The sequence below is a fragment of the Balaenoptera borealis genome, assembly GCF_965194805.1.
Source record: "Balaenoptera borealis genome assembly, chromosome: X".
Classification (NCBI taxonomy): domain Eukaryota; kingdom Metazoa; phylum Chordata; class Mammalia; order Artiodactyla; family Balaenopteridae; genus Balaenoptera; species Balaenoptera borealis.
This window is the reverse complement of record NC_138881.1, coordinates 67,585,865-67,602,124: the sequence shown is the minus strand read 5'-3', so window position 1 is coordinate 67,602,124 and position 16,260 is coordinate 67,585,865.

Genomic DNA, 16,260 nt, shown 5'->3' with positions numbered 1-16,260 from the left:
TCATCTTTAATTTCTTTCATCAGTGTCTTATAATTTCCTGAATACAAGTCTTTTGTCTCCTTAGGTAGGTTTATTCCTAAGTGCTTTATTCTTTTTGTTGCAATGGTGAACGGGAGTGTTTTCTTAATTTCACTTTCAGATTTTTCATCATTAGTGTATAGGAATGCAAGAGATTTCTGTGCATTAATTTTGTATCCTGCAACTTTACCAAATTCATTGATTAGTTCTAGGAGTTTTCTGGTAGCATCTTTAGGATCCTCTATGTATAGTATAATGTCATCTGCAAACAGTGACAGCTTTACTTCTTCTTTTCCGATTTGGATTCCCTTTATTTCTTTTTCTTCTCTGATTGCTGTGGCTAACACTTCCAAAACTATATTGAATAATAGTGGTGAGAGTGGGCATCCTTGCCTTCTTCCTGATCTTACTGGAAATGGTTTCAGTTTTTCACCTTTGAGGACAATGTTGGCTGTGGGTTTGTCATATATGGCCTTTATTATGTTGAGGAAAGTTCCCACTATGCCTGCTTTCTGCGGGGCTTTTAACATAAATGGGTGTTGAATTTTGTCGAAAGCTTTCTCTGCATCTATTGAGATGATCATATGTTTTTTCTCCTTCAATCTGTTAATATGGTGTATCACGTTAGTTGATTTGCGTATATTGTAGAATCCTTTATCTCCTGGAATAAACCCCACTTGATCATGGTGTATGATCCTTTTAATGTGCTTTTGGATTCTATTTGCTGGTATCTTGTTGAGGATTTTTCATTTATGTTCATCTGTGATATTGGCCTGTAGTTTTCTTTCTTTGTGACATCTTTGTTTGGTTTTGGTATCAGGGTGATGGTGGCCTCTTAGAATGAGTTGGGGAGTGTTCCTCCCTCTGCAATATTTTGGAAGAGTTTGAGAAGGATAGGTGTTAGCTCTTCTCTAAATGTTTGATAGAATTCGCCTGTGAAGCCATCTGGTCCTGGGCTTTTGTTTGTTGGAAGATTTTTAATCACAGTTTCCATTTCAGTGCTTTTGATTGGTCTGTTCATATTTTCTACTTCTTCCTGGTTCAGTCTTGGCAGGTTGTGCATTTCTAAGAATTTGTCCATTTCTTCAAGGTTGTCCATTTTATTGGCATAGAGTTGCTTGTAGTAATCTCTCATGATCGTTTTTATTTCTGCAGTGTAGTGGTTACTTCCCCTTTTTCATTTCTAAGTCTATTGATTTGAGTCTTCTCCCTTTTTTTCTTGATGATTCTGGCTAATGGTTTATCAATTTTGTTTATCTTCTCAAAGAACCAGCTTTTAGTTTTATTGATCTTTGCTATTGTTTCCTTCATTTCTTTTTCATTTATTTCTGATCTGATCTTTATGATTTCTTTCCTTCTGCTATCTTTGGGGTTTTTTTGTTCTTCTTTCTATAATTGCTTTAGGTGCAAGTTAGATTGTTTTTCGAGATGTTTCCTGTTTCTTGATGTAGGCTTGTATTGCTATAAACTTCCCTCTTAGAACTGCTTTTGCTGCATCCCATAGGTTTTGGGTCGTCGTGTCTCCATTGTCATTTGTTTCTAGGTATTTTTTGATTTCCCCTTTGATTTCTTCAGTGATCACTTCGTTATTAAGTAGTGTATTGTGTAGCCTCCATGTGTTTGTATATTTTACAGATCTTTTCCTATAATTGATATCTCGTCTCATAGTGTTTTGGTCGGAAAAGATACTTGATATGATTTCAAATTTCTTAAATTTACGAAGGCTTGATTTGTGACCCAAGGTATGATCTGTCCTGGAGAATGTTCGATGAGCACTTGAGAAAAATGTGTATTCTGTTGTTTTTGGGTGGAATGTCCTTTAAATATCAATTAAGTCCATCTTGTTTAATGTATCATTTAAAGCTTGTGTTTCCTTATTTATTTTCATTTTGGATGATCTGTCCATTGGTGAAAGTGGGGTGTTAAAGTCCCCTACTATGATTGTGTTGCTGTCGATTTCCCCTTTTATGGCTGTTAGTATTTGCCTTATGTATTGAGGTGCTCCTATGTTGGGTGCATAAATATTTACAAATTGTTATACTTTCCTCTTGCATCGATCCCTTGATCATTTTATAATGTCCTTCTTTGTCTCTTGTAATAGTCTTTATTTTATAGTCTATTTTTTCTGATATGAGAATTGCTACTCCAGCTTTCTTTTGATTTCCATTTGTATGGAATATCTTTTTCCATCCCCTCACTTTCAGTCTGTATGTGTCCCTAGGTCTGAAGTGGGTCTCTTGTAGACAGCATATATATGGGTCTTGTTTTTGTATCCATTCATCCAGTCTGTGTCTTTTGGTGGGAGCATTTAATCCATTTACATTTAAGGTAATTATCGATATGTATGTTCCTATTCCTATTTTCTTAAATGTTTTCGGTTTGTTATTGTAGGTGTTTTCCTTCTCCTGTGTTTCTTGCCTAGAGAAGTTCCTTTAGCATTTGTTGTAAAGCTGGTTTGGTGGTGCTGAACTCTCTCAGCTTTTGCTTGTCTGTAAAGGTTTTAATTTCTCCATGAAATTTGAATGAGATCTTTGCTGGGTAGAGTAATCTTGGTTGTAGTATTTTCTCCTTCATCACTTTAATTATACCCTGCCACTCCCTTCTGGCTTGCAGAGTTTCTGCTGAAAGATCAGCTGTTAACCTTATGGGGATTCCCTTGTGTGTTATTTGTTGTTTTTCCCTTGCTGCTTTTAATATGTTTTCCTTATATTTAATTTTGATAGTTTGATTAATATGTGTCTTGGCGTGTTTCTCCTTGGATTTATCCTGTATGGGACTCTCTGTGCTTCCTGGACTTGATTGACTATTTCCTTTCCCATATTAGGAAAGTTTTCAACTATAATCTCTTCAATCATTTTCTCAGCCCCTTTCTTTTTCTCTTCTTCTTCTGGGACCCCTATAATTCGAATGTTGTTGTGTTTAATATTGTCCCAGAGGTCTCTGAGACTGTCCTCAGTTCTTTTCATTCTTTTTTCTTTGTTCTGCTCTGCAGTAGTTTTTTCCACTTTTTTATCTTCCAGGTCACTTATCCGTTCTTGTGCATCAGTTATTCTGCTATTGTTCCCTTGTAGAGTTTTTTAAATTTCATTTATTGTGTTTTTCATTATTGCTTGATTCCTCTTTAGTTCTACTAGGCCCTTGTTAAATGTTTCTTTCATTTTGTCTATTCTATTTCCAAGATTTTGGATCACCTTTATTATCATTATTCTGAATTCTTTTTCAGGTAGACTGCTTATTTCCTCTTCATTTGTTAGGTCTGGTATATTTTTACCTTGCTCCTTCATATGCTCTTTGTTTTTCTGTCTTCCCATTTTGCTTATAATTACTGTGTTGGGGGTCTCCTTTTCACAGGCTGCCGGTTCATAGTTCCTGTTGTTTTTGGTATCTGTCCCCAGTGGCTAAGGTTGGTTCAGTGGGTTGTGTAGGCTTCCTGGTGGAGGGGACTAGTGCCTGTGTTCTGGTGGATGAGGCTGGATCTTGTCTTTCTGGTGGGCAGGTCCAAGTCTGGTGGTGTGTTTTGGGGTGTCTGTTGCCTTATTATGATTTTAGGCAGCCTCTCTGCTAATGCATGGGGCTGTGTTCCTGTCTTGCTAGTTGTTTGGTATAGGGTGTCCAGCACTATAGCTTGCTGGTCGTTGAGTGAAGCTGTGTCTTGGTGTTGAGATGGAGATCTCTGGGAGATTTTCATCATTTGGTATTACGTGCAGCTGGGAGGTCTCTTGTGGACCAGTGTTCTGAAGTTGGATCTCCCACCTCAGAGGCACAGCCCTGATGCCTGGATGGAGCACCAAGAGCCTTTCATCCACACAGCTCAGAATAAAAGGGAGAAAAACTAGAAAGAACGAAAGAAAGAGGATAAAATAAAATAAAATAAAGTAAGATAAAATAAAGCTATTATAATAAAAAATAAGAAAAAAATTATTAAGAAAAATTTTATTAATTTTTTTTAATTTTTTAAAATAAAAAAAGAAAAATTTAAGAAAAAATTTAATATGAAATTCTTTTTTTAATTTTTTAAAATAAAAAATAAGAAAAGAATTATCAAGATAAAATTTATTAAGAAAAAAAATTTTTTAAGCAAAAAAGTAAACAAAAAAAACGGACAGACCAAACCCTTGGAGAAATGGTGAAAGCAAAGCTATACAAACAGCATCTCACACAGAAGCATACACAAAGACACTCACAAAAAGAGGAAAAGGGGAAAAAATAATATATCCTGCTCCCAAAGTCCACCTCCTCAATTTGGGTTGATTCGTTGTCTATTCTGGTATTCCACAGATGCAGGTACATCAAGTTGTTTGTGGAGTTTTAATCTGCTGCCTTTGAGGCTGCTGGGAGAAATTTCCCTTTCTCTTCTTTGTTCGTACATCTCCCTGGTTTCAGCTTTGGATTTGGACCCACCTCTGCGTGTAGGTCGCCTGAGGCCATCTGTTCTTTGCTCAGACAGGACGGGGTTAAAGGAGCAGCTGCTTTGTTGTCTCTGGCTCTCTCAGGCCGTGGGGAGGGAGGGGTACGGATGTGGGTTGAACCTGCAGCAGCAGAAGCCAGCGTGTCATTGCAGCAGCCTGAGGTGAGCCGTGCGTTCTCCCAGGGAAGTTGTCCCTGGATCACGGGAGCCTGGTAGTGATGGGCTGCACAGGCTACCGGGAGGGGTGGTGTGTATAGTGACCTGTGCTTGCACATAGGCTTCTTGGTGGCGGCAGCAGCAACCTTAGCGTCTCATGCCTGTCTCTGGGGTCCGCGCTGATAGCTGCGGCTCGCGCCCGTCTCTGGAGCTCATTTAGGCGGCACTCTGAATCCCCTCTCTTCACGCACCAGGAAACAAAGAGGCAAGAAAGAGTCTCTTGCCTCTTCGGCAGTGCCAAACCTTTTTCCGGACTCCCTCCCGGGTAGCTGTGGTGCACTAACCCCTTCAGGCTGTGTTCACGCCGCCAATCCCAGTCCTCTCCCTGAGATCCGACTGAAGCCGGAGCCTCAGCTCCCAGCCCCTGCCTGCCCCGGTGGGTGAGCAGACAAACCTCTCGGGCTGGTGAGTGCTGGTTGGCACTGATCCTCTGTGTGGGAATCTCTCCACTTTTCCCTCTGCACCCCTGTGGATGCACTGTCCTCCATGGCTCCAAAGCTCCTCCCCTCCGCCACCCGCAGTCTCCGCCGGTGTAGGGGCTTCCTAGTGTGTGGAAACCTTTCCTCCTTCACAGCTCCCTCCCACTGGTGCAGGTCCCGTCCCTATTCTTTGTCTCTGTTTTTTCTTTTTTCTTTTGCCCTACCCAGGTACGTGGGGAGTTTCTTGCCTTTTGGGACGTCTGGCATCTTCTGCCAGCGTTCAGTGGGTGTTCTATAGGAGCAGTTCCACGTGCAGATGTATTTCTGATGTATCTGTGGGGAGGAAGTTGATCTCTGTGTCTTACTCTTCCGTTATCTTGCTCAGATTCCTCTTCATTTTTTTTAATTACTTTTTAATTTTTTTTTATTTTAATAATATTTCTTGTATTTTTTATTTTAATAATTATTATTTTTTTCTTTATTTCTTTTTTTTTCTCCCTTTTCTTCTGAGCTGTGTGGCTGACAGGGTTTTGGTGGTCTGGCTGGGTGTCAGGCCTGAGACAATGAGGTGGGAATCCAAGTTCCTGACATTGGACCACCAGAGATCTCCCAGCCCCATGTAATATAAATTAGCAAGAGTTCTCCCAGAGATATCTGTCTCAATGCTAAGACCAGTTCCACTCAACGAACAGCAAGCTCCAGCGCGGGACACCCCATGCCAAACAACTAACAAGACAGGAACACAACCACACCCATTAACAGAGAGGCTGCCTAAAATCACAATAAGTTAACAGACACCCTAAATCACACCACCGGACATGGGCCTGCCCACCAAAAAGATAAGATCCAGCCTCATCCACCAGAACACAGGCACCAGTTGCCTCCACCAGGAAGCCTATACAAGGCACTGAATGAATCTTACCCACTGGGGGGAGACACAAAAAGCAAAGGGAACTACATATCTGCAGCCTGCAAAGAGGAGACTGAAACACAGGAAGTTATGTAAAATGAGAAGACAGAGAAATACACAGCAGTTGAAGGAGCAGGGAAAAAACCCACCAGATCAAACAAATGAAGAGGACGTAGACAGTCTACCTGAAAAATAATTCAGAGTAGTGATAGTAAAGATGATCCAAAATCTTGGAAATAGAATGGAGAAAATACAAGAAATGTTTAACAAGGACCTAGAAGAACTAAAGAGCAAAAAAACAATGATGACCACACAATAAATGAAATCAAAAATTCTCTAGAAGGAATCAATAGCAGACTAACTGAGGCAGAAGAACGGATAAGTGATCTGGAAGATAAAATAGTGGAAATAACTATTGCAGAGCAGAATAAAGAAAAAAAAATGAAAAGAATTGAGGACAGTCTCAGAGACCTCTGGGACAACATTAAACACACCAACATTTGAATTATGGGAGTCCCAGAAGAAGAAGAGTAAAGGAAAGGCACTGAGAAAATATTTGAAGAGATTATAGTTGAAAACTTCCCTAATATGGGAGAGAAAACAGTTAATCAAGTCCAGGAAGCACAGAGAGTCCCATACAGGATAAATCCAATGAGAAACACGCCAAGACACATATTAATCAAACGATCAAAAATTAAATACAAAGAAAAAATATTAAACGCAACAAGGGAAAAGCAACAAATAACATAAAAGGGAATCCCCATAAGGTTAAGAGCTGATCTTTCAGCAGATATTCTGCAAGCCAGAAGGGAATGGCAGGACATATTTAAAGTGATGAAAGGGAAAAATCTACAACCACGATTACTCTACCAGCAAGGACCTCATTCAGATTTGACAGATAAATTAAAACCTCTACAGAAAAGCAAAAGCTAAGAAAATTCAACACCACCAAACCAGCTTTACAACAAATGCTAAAGGAACTTCTGTAGGCAGGAAACACAGGAGAAGGAAAAGACCTACAACAACAAACCCAAAACATTTAAGAAAATGGTAACAGGAACATACACATCGATAATTACCTTAAATGTAAATGGATTAAATGCTTCAAACAAAAGACATAGACTGGCTGCTGAATTGATACAAAAAAAAGACATATATATGCTGTCTACAAGAGACCCACTTCAGACATAGGGACACAGAATCAACGTTAGGGATGGAAAAAGATATCCCACACAAATGTAAATAAAAAGAAAGATGGAGTATCAATTTTCATATGAGGGAAATAGACGTTAAATAAAGACTAATAGCAAGGACATGGAAGCAACCTAAGTGTCCATCAACAGATGAATGGATAAAGTTATGGCACATATAACAATGGAATATTACTTAGCCATAAAAAGAGACGAAATTGAGTTAGTTGCAGTGAGGTGGTTGGTTCTGAGGAACCTAGGTTCAGGACAGGAAAAAACACTTAGACGTAGAGAATGGACTTGAGGACACAGGGAGGGGGAAGGATAAGCCATTTACATTTAAGTGAGAGAGAGGCATGGACATATAGACACTACCAAATGTATAATAGATAGCTAGTAGGAAGAAGCTGTATAGCACAGGAAGATCAGCCCCATGCTTTGTGATGACCTAGAAGAGTGAGATAGGGAGTGTGGGAGGGAGATTGAAGAGGGAGTGGGTATGTGGATATATGTATATGTATAGCAGATTCACTTGGTTATACAGCAGAAACTAAGACAACATTGTAAAGCAATTATGTTCCAATAAAGATGTTAAAAAATTTAAAAAAACATAAAAGACATAGAGGAAACTTAAATGCATATTACTAAGTGGACAAAAACAATCTGCAAAGGTTACATATAGTATGATTCCAACTATATGACATTCTAGAAAGGGTGAAACTACAGAGAAAGTTAAAAGATCAGTGGTTGCCAAGGGTTAGGAGAGAGAGTGAGATGAATAGTTGGACTACAGAGGATGGTTAGGGCAGTGAAACTATTCTGTATGATACTGTAATGTTTGATACATGTCATTTTACATCTGTTCAAACCTATGGAATGTGTAGCACCAAGTAACTCCTAATGTAAACTTTGGACATAGTGAGATGATGTGTCAGTGAAGGTTGATCAGTTGTAAAAAAAATAAGCAAAATAAAATAAAGACTATTACAAGAGACAAAGAAGGACACTCCATAATGATCAAGGGAACAATCCAAGAAGAAGATATAAAAATTGTAAATATTTATGCACCAAACATAGGAGCACCTCAAAACATAAGGCAAATGTTAACAGCCATAAAAGGGGAAATCGACAGTAACACAATAATAGTAGGGGAATTTAACACCCCACTTTCACCAATGGACATATCATCCAAAATGAAAATAAATAAGAAAACACAAGCTTTAAATGACACATTAAAGAAGATGAACTTAATTGATATTTATAGGACATTCCAACGAAAAACAACAGAATACACTTTCTTCTCAAGTGCTCATGGAACATTCTCCAGGATAGATCATATCTTGGGTCAAAAATGAAGTCTCAGAAAATTTAAGAAATTTGAAATCATATCAAGTATCTTTCCTGACCACAATGCTATGAGACTAGATATCAATTACAAGAAAAAAAAACTGTAAAAACTACAAACACATGGAGGCTAAACAATACATTATGTAATAACCAAGAGATGACTGAAGAAATCAGAAATTACCTAGAAACAAAGGACAATGAAAACACGACAACCCAAAACCTATGGGATGCAGCAAGAGCACTTCTAAGAGGGAAATTTATAGTAATACAATCCTACCTCAAGAAACAAGAAAAATCTCAAAAAAACAACCTAAACTTACACCTAAAGAAATTAGAGAAAGAAGAACAAAAAAATCCCCAAAATCAGCAGAAGGAAAGGAATAATAAAGATCAGATCAGAAATAAATGAAAAAGAAATTAAGGAAATGATAGCAAAGGTCAATAAAACTAAAAGCTTGTTCTTTGAGAAGATAAACAAAATTGATAAACCATTAGCCAGAATCATCAAGGAAAAAAGGGAGAAGATTCAAATCAACAGAATTAGGAAAAGTAACAACTGACACTGCAGAAATACAAAACATCATGAGAGATTACTACAAGCAACTATATGGCAAGAAAAAAATGACAACCTGGAAGAAATGGACAAATTTTTAGAAAAGCACAACCTTCCAAGACTGAACCAGGAAGACATAGAAAACATAAACAAAACAATAACAAGCACTGAAATTGAAACTGTGATTAAAAATCTTCCAACAAACAAAAGGCCATGACCAGATGGTTCCACAGGCAAATCATAACAAACATTTAGAGAAGTGTTAACACCTATCCTTCTCCAACTGTTCCAAAACATAGTAGAGGAAGGAACACTCCCAAAGTCATTCTACGAGGCCACCAAGATGCTGATACCAAAACCAGACAAAGATGTCACAAAGAAAGAAAACTACAGGCCAATATCACTGATGAACATAGATGCAAAAATCCTCAACAAAATACTACAAAACAGAATCCAACAGCACAATAAAAGGATCGTACACCATGATCAAGTGGGGTTTATCCCAGGAATGCAAGGATTCTTCAATATACGCCAATCTATGTGATACACCATATTAACAAATCGAAGGAGAAAAACCATATGATCATCTCAATAGATGCAGAAAAAGCTTTTGACAAAATTCAGTACCCACTTATGATAAAAACCCTCCAGAAAGTAGACATAGAGGGAACTTACCTCAACATAATAAAGGCCATATATGACAAACCCACAGCCAACATCATTCTCAATGTTGAAAAACTGAAACCATTTCCACTAAGATCAGGAAGAAGACAAGGATGCCCACTCTCACCACTATTATTCAACACAGTTTTGGAAGTTGTAGCCACAGCAATCAGAGAAGAAAAAGAAATAAAAGGAATCCAAACCAGAAAAGAAGAAATAAAACTGTCACTGTTTGCAGAAGACTTGATACTATGAATAGAGAACCCGAAGGATGCTACCAGAAAACTACTAGAGCTAATCAATGAATTTGGTAAAGTTGCAGGATACAAAATGAATTCACAGAACTCTCTTGCACTCCTATACACTAATGATGAAAAATCTGAAAGAGAATTTAAGGAAACACTCTGAATTACCATTGCAACAAAAAGGATAAAATACCTAGGAATAAACCTACCTAAGGAGACAAAAAACCTGCATGCAGAAAACTATAAGTCACTGATGAAATTAATTAAACATCATACAAACAGATGGAGAGATATACCATATTCTTGGATTGGAAGTATCAACATTGTAAAAATGAATATACTAACCAAAGCAATCTACAGATTCAATGCAATCCCTATCAAACTACCAATTGCATTTTTCACAAAACTAGAACTAAAAATTTCACAATTTGTATAGAAACACAAAAGACCCTGAATAGCCAAAGCAATCTTGAGAAAGAAAAACAGAGTTGGAGGAATCAGGCTCCCTGACTTCAAACTATACTACAAAGATACAGTAATCAAGACAGTATGGTACCAACACAAAAGCAGAAATATAGATCAATGGAACAGTATAGAAACCCCAGAAATAAACCCACACACATATGGTCACCTTATCTTTGATAAAGGAGGAAAGAATATACAATAGAGAAAAGTCAGCCTCTTCAATAAGTGGTGCTGGGAAAACAGGACAGCTACATGTAAAAAAAATAATATTAGAACACTCCCTAACACCACACACAAAAATAAATGCAAAATGGATTAAAGACCTAAATATAAAGCCAAACACTATAAAACTCTTAGAGGAAAACATAGGCAGAACACTCTATGACATAAATCACAGCAAGATCCTTTTTGACCCACCTCCTAGAGAAATGGAAATAAAAACCAAAATTAACAAATGGGACCTAATGAAACTTAAAAGCTTTTGCACAGCCAAGGAAACCATAAACAAGATGAAAAGACAATCCTCAGAATGGGAGAAAATATTTGCAAATGGAGCAACTGACAAAGGATTAATCTCCAAAATACACAAGCAGCTCATGCAGCTCAATATCAAGAAAACAAACAACCCAATCCAAAATTGGAAAGAAGATCTAAAGAGACATTTCTCCAAAGAAGATATACAGATTGCCAACGGACACATGAAAGGATGCTCAACATCACTAATCATTAGAGAAATGCAAATCAAAACTACATTGAGGTATCACCTCACACTGGTCAGAATGACCATCCTCAAAAATTCTACAAACAATAAATTCTGAAGTGGGTGTGGAGAAAAGGAAGCCGTCTTGCACTGTTGGTGGGAATGTAAATTGATTCAGCCACTATGGAGAACAGTATGGAGGTTCCTTAAAAAACTAAAAATAGAACTACCATATGACCCAGCAATCCCACTACTGGGCATATACCCTGAGAAAACCCTAATTCAAAATGAGTCATGTACCAAAATGTTCATTGCAGCTCTGTTTACAATATCCAGGACATGGAAGCAACCTAAGTGTCCATCAACAGATGAATGGATAAAGAAGATATGGCATATTTATACAATGGCATATTACTCAGCCAAAAAAGAAACAAAATAGTTTTTTGTAGTGAGGTGGATGGTCCTAGAGTCTGTCATACAGAGTGAAGGAAGTCAGAAAGAGAAAAAAAAATACTCTATGCTAGCACAAATACATGGAAGCTTAAAAACAAAAAAAGGTTCATAAGAACCTAGGGACAGGAGAGGAATAAAGATGCAGATGTAGAGAATGGACTTGAGGACACAGGGATGGGGAAGTGTAATCTGGGACGAAGTGAGAGAGTGGCATTGACATATATACACTCCCAAATGTAAAATCAATAGCTAGTGGGAAGCAGCTGCATAGCACAGGGAGATCAACTCTGTGCTTTGTGACCACCTAGATGGGTAGGATAGGGAATATGGGAGGGAGACACAAGAAGGAGGGCATATAGAGATATATGTATATGTATAGCTGATTCACTTTGTTATACAGCAGAAACTAACACAACATTGCAAAGCAATTGTACTCCAATAAAGATGTTAAAAAAAGGGTATATGCCATGAAATACTACTCAGCCATAACAAAGATGAATCTTGCCATTTGCGACAACATGAATAAACCTTGAGGGTATTATGCTAAAGTGAAATAATTTGGACACAGAAAAACAGTTTCTCTATGATTTCAGTTGCATATGGAATTTATTTTAAAATTAAAAAGTAAAAAGTAAAATAACCAAGCAAAAACAAATGAGAAAGAGAAGAGAGTGGTGTTTACCAGAGTGGAAGGGAGCTGTGGGGAGGCTGAAATAGAAAAAGGTGTCAACTGTATGGTGAAGGATTGCAATTAAACTTATGGTGGTGAGCATATTATCGTGTTTACAGAAATTGAAATATAATGTTGCACACATTAAACTTATATAATGTTTTAAACCAATGTTACTGCAATGATTTTTAATTAAAAAATTAAAAGGGCAGAAGGAAATTTTTGGAGGATATGAATATTTTTACAGTATAGAATGTGCTGATGCTTTCATGAGTGTATACTTATCTCCAATCTCCTTAAACTTCATAGATTAAATATGTACAGCCATTTTTTACATCAATAGTATCCAGACAAACTGGTTTTAAAAATATTAAATGAAAACCCTAAATTTGGAAGCTTTATATTGCCACTTTTATTTTACTGTAATTCCACGTTAGCAACTTTTGATGATATAGAAATGCAATAGGTAGCCTACTAAGGTAACTATGTAATCTTGGAAAAAATATATGGATGATTTTTTTCTGACTTAAGTAGGATCTTTCTCAGATGGTTTCAGATGAACAGCTGCCTTCTAGGCAAAACAAATGAATAGAGAAAATATTGCCCTCCAATCTTGGGCTTTTAATATTAAATACATATTCCTAATATGTATCCCCTTCAACTACTGTAAAATATATTATTGTTGAAGCTGAGGCTATATCTTTTTTTAATTTAATTTTTATTTTATATTGGAGTATAGTTGATTTACAATATTGTGTTCATTTCAGGTATACAGCAAAGTGATTCAGTTATACATATACATATGTCTATTGTTTTTCACATTCTTTTACCATATAGGTTATTACAGAATACTGTGTAGAGTTCCCTGTGCTATACAGTAGGTCTTTGTTGATTATCTTTTTTTTATATAGTAGTGTGTATATGTTAATCCCAAACTCCTAATTTATCCCTCAACCTCCCACATTTCCCCTTTGACAACCATAAGTTTGTTTTCAAAGTCTGTGAGTCAGTTTCTGTTTTGTAAATAAGTTCATTTGTATCATTTTTTTAAGTTCCATATTTAAGTGATATCATATGATATTTGTCTTTGTGCGACTTACTTCACTTAGTATGATAATCTCTAGGTCCATCAATATTGCTGCAAATGACATTATTTTATTCTTTTTTATGGCTGAGTAATATTCCATTGTGTGTGTGTATATATATATATATATATATGCCATATCTTCTTTATCCCTTCATCTGTTGATGGACATTTAGATTAGTTCCATGTCTTGGCTATTGTAAATAGTGCTGCAATGAACATTGGGGTGCATGTATCTTTTCAAATTATGGCTTTCTCTGGAGATATGATCCAGCAATGCCCAGGAGTGGAATTGCTGGATCATATGGTAGCTCTATTTTAAGTTTTTTAGGGAACCTGCATACTGTTCCCATAGTGGTTGTACCAATTTACATTCCCCCCAGCAGTGTATGATGGTTCTCTTTTCTCCTACCCTCTCCAGCTTTTACTATATGTAGACTTTTTGATGATGGCCATTCTGACTGATGTGGGGTGACACCTCATTGCAGTTTATTATTATATTATTATTATTATTATTATTATTATTATTATTATTATTATTATTATTATTATTATATTATGTTTAATGTGGATATGCTTAATATTTCCATGATGTAAAATTATATATATAAACATTTCACATAATAAAACTTAACCAATGTTATATATAAGCATATTATATCAATACACAATAATGACAAAATTGTTCTTAAATATTTAAATATCTAAGTTGCTGTGTCTATTGATTAATGAAATGCTTTGCCTTTAAATTCCCCAAACTCTAATAAACTATTTTTGAACACTTTTTAAACATTTTATTTTATATTGGAGTATAGTTGATTAACAAAGTTGTTAGTTTCGGGTGTACAGCAAAGTGATTTGGTTATACATCTACATGTATCTATTATTTTTCAAATTCTTTTCCCATTTAGGTTATTACAGAGTATTGAGCAGAGGTTCCTGTGCTATGCAGTGGACATTGTTGGTTATCTATTGTAAATATAGCAGTGTGTACATGTCAACCCCAAACTCCAAATCTATCCCTCCACCCCACCCTTCTTCCCTGGTAACCATAAGTTCGTTCCCTAAGTCTGTGAGTCTGTTTCTGCTTTGTAAATAAGTTTGTATCATTCTTTTTATTTTACACTCTGCATATAAGTGATATCATGTGATATTTGTCTTTCTCTGTCTGACTTATTCACTTAGTATGATAATCTCCAGGTCCATCTAGGCTGTTGCAAATCAAATGGCATTATTTCCTTCTGTTTAATGGCTGAGTAACATTCCATTATATATATGTTCCACATCTTCTTCATCTGTTTTCTGTCAATGGACATTTAGTTTGTTTCCATGTTTTGGCAATTGTGAACATGCAATGTCATTGTAGTTTTGACTTTTTTTTTAAAGGTTTTTTTTGATGTCGACCATTTTTCAAGTCTTTATTGAATTTGTTACAATATTGTTTCTGTTTTATATTTTGGCTTTTTGGCCTCAAGGCATGTGGGATCTTAGCTGCCTGACCAGGGATCGAACTTGCACCTCCTGCATTGGAAGGCGAAGTCTTAAGCATGGGACTGCCAGGGAAGTCCCTGTAGTTTTGGTTTGTATTTCTCTAATGATTAGCAATGTTGAGCATTTTTTCATGTGCTTTTTGACTATCTGTATGTCTTCTTTGGAAAAATGTCTGTTTAGATCTTCTGCCCATTTTCTGATTGAGTTTTTTTTTCTATTGATCTGCATGAGCTCTTTGTATATTTTGGAGATTAACCTCTTGGTGGTTGCATCTTTTGGAAATATTTTCTCTCATTGTGTAGGTTGTCTTTTTGTTTGTTTATTGTTTCCTTTGCTGTGCAAAAGCTTTTAAGTTTAATCAGGTCCCATTTTTTTAATTTTTGTTTTTATTTTCATTACTCTAGGAAGTGTATCCAAAACAATATTGCTGCAATTTATGTCAAAGTGTATTCTGCCTGTTTTCCTCTAGGAGTTTTATAGTGTCTGGTCTTACTCTTAGGTCTTTAATCCATTTTGAGTATATTATATTTTTTTGAGTTTATTTTTGTGTGTGGTGTTAGAGAATGTTCTAATTTCATTCTTGTTCTAATTTCATTCTTTTACATGTAGATCTCCAGTTTTCCCAGCTCCACTTATTGAAGTGTCTGTCTTTTCTCCATTGTTTACTCTTGTCTCCATTGTCATAGATTAATTGACTATAGGTGCTAGGGTTTATTTCTGAGTTTTCTATCCTGTTCCATTGATCTATATTTCTGTTTCTGTGCCAGCATCATACTATTTTGATGACTGTAGCTTTGTAGTATAGTCTGAAGTCAGGAGCCTGCTTCCTCCAGCTCCATTTCTCTTTCACAGGATTGCTTTGGCTATTCAGGGTCTTCTGTGTTTCCATTAAAATTTTAAGATTTTTTGTTCTAGTTCTGTGAAAAATGCCATTCATAATTTGATAGGGATTTCATTAAATCTGTAGATTGCCTTGGGTAGTATAGTCATTTTGACACTATTGAATCTTACAATCCAAGAAGATGGTATATCTTTCTATCTGTTCATGCCATCTTTGATTTCTTTCATCAGCATCTTATATTTTTTAGAGTACAGGTCTTTTGCCTCCTTAGGTATGTTTATTCCTAGGTATTTTATTCTTTTTGATACAATGGTAAATGGGATAGTTTCCTTAATTTCTCTTTCTGATCTTTTGTTGTTAGTGTTTAGAAAGGCAACAGCTTTCTGTATATTAATTTGTATCTTGCAACTTTACCAAATTCATTGATGAGCTCTAGTAGTTTTCTGGTAGCATCTTTAGGATTTTCTATGTATAGTATCATGTCATCTGCAAACAGTGACTGTTTTATTTCTTTTCCAATTTGGATTCTTTTATTTCTTTTTCTTCTCTGATTGCCATGGCTAGGACTTCCAAAACTATGTTGAATA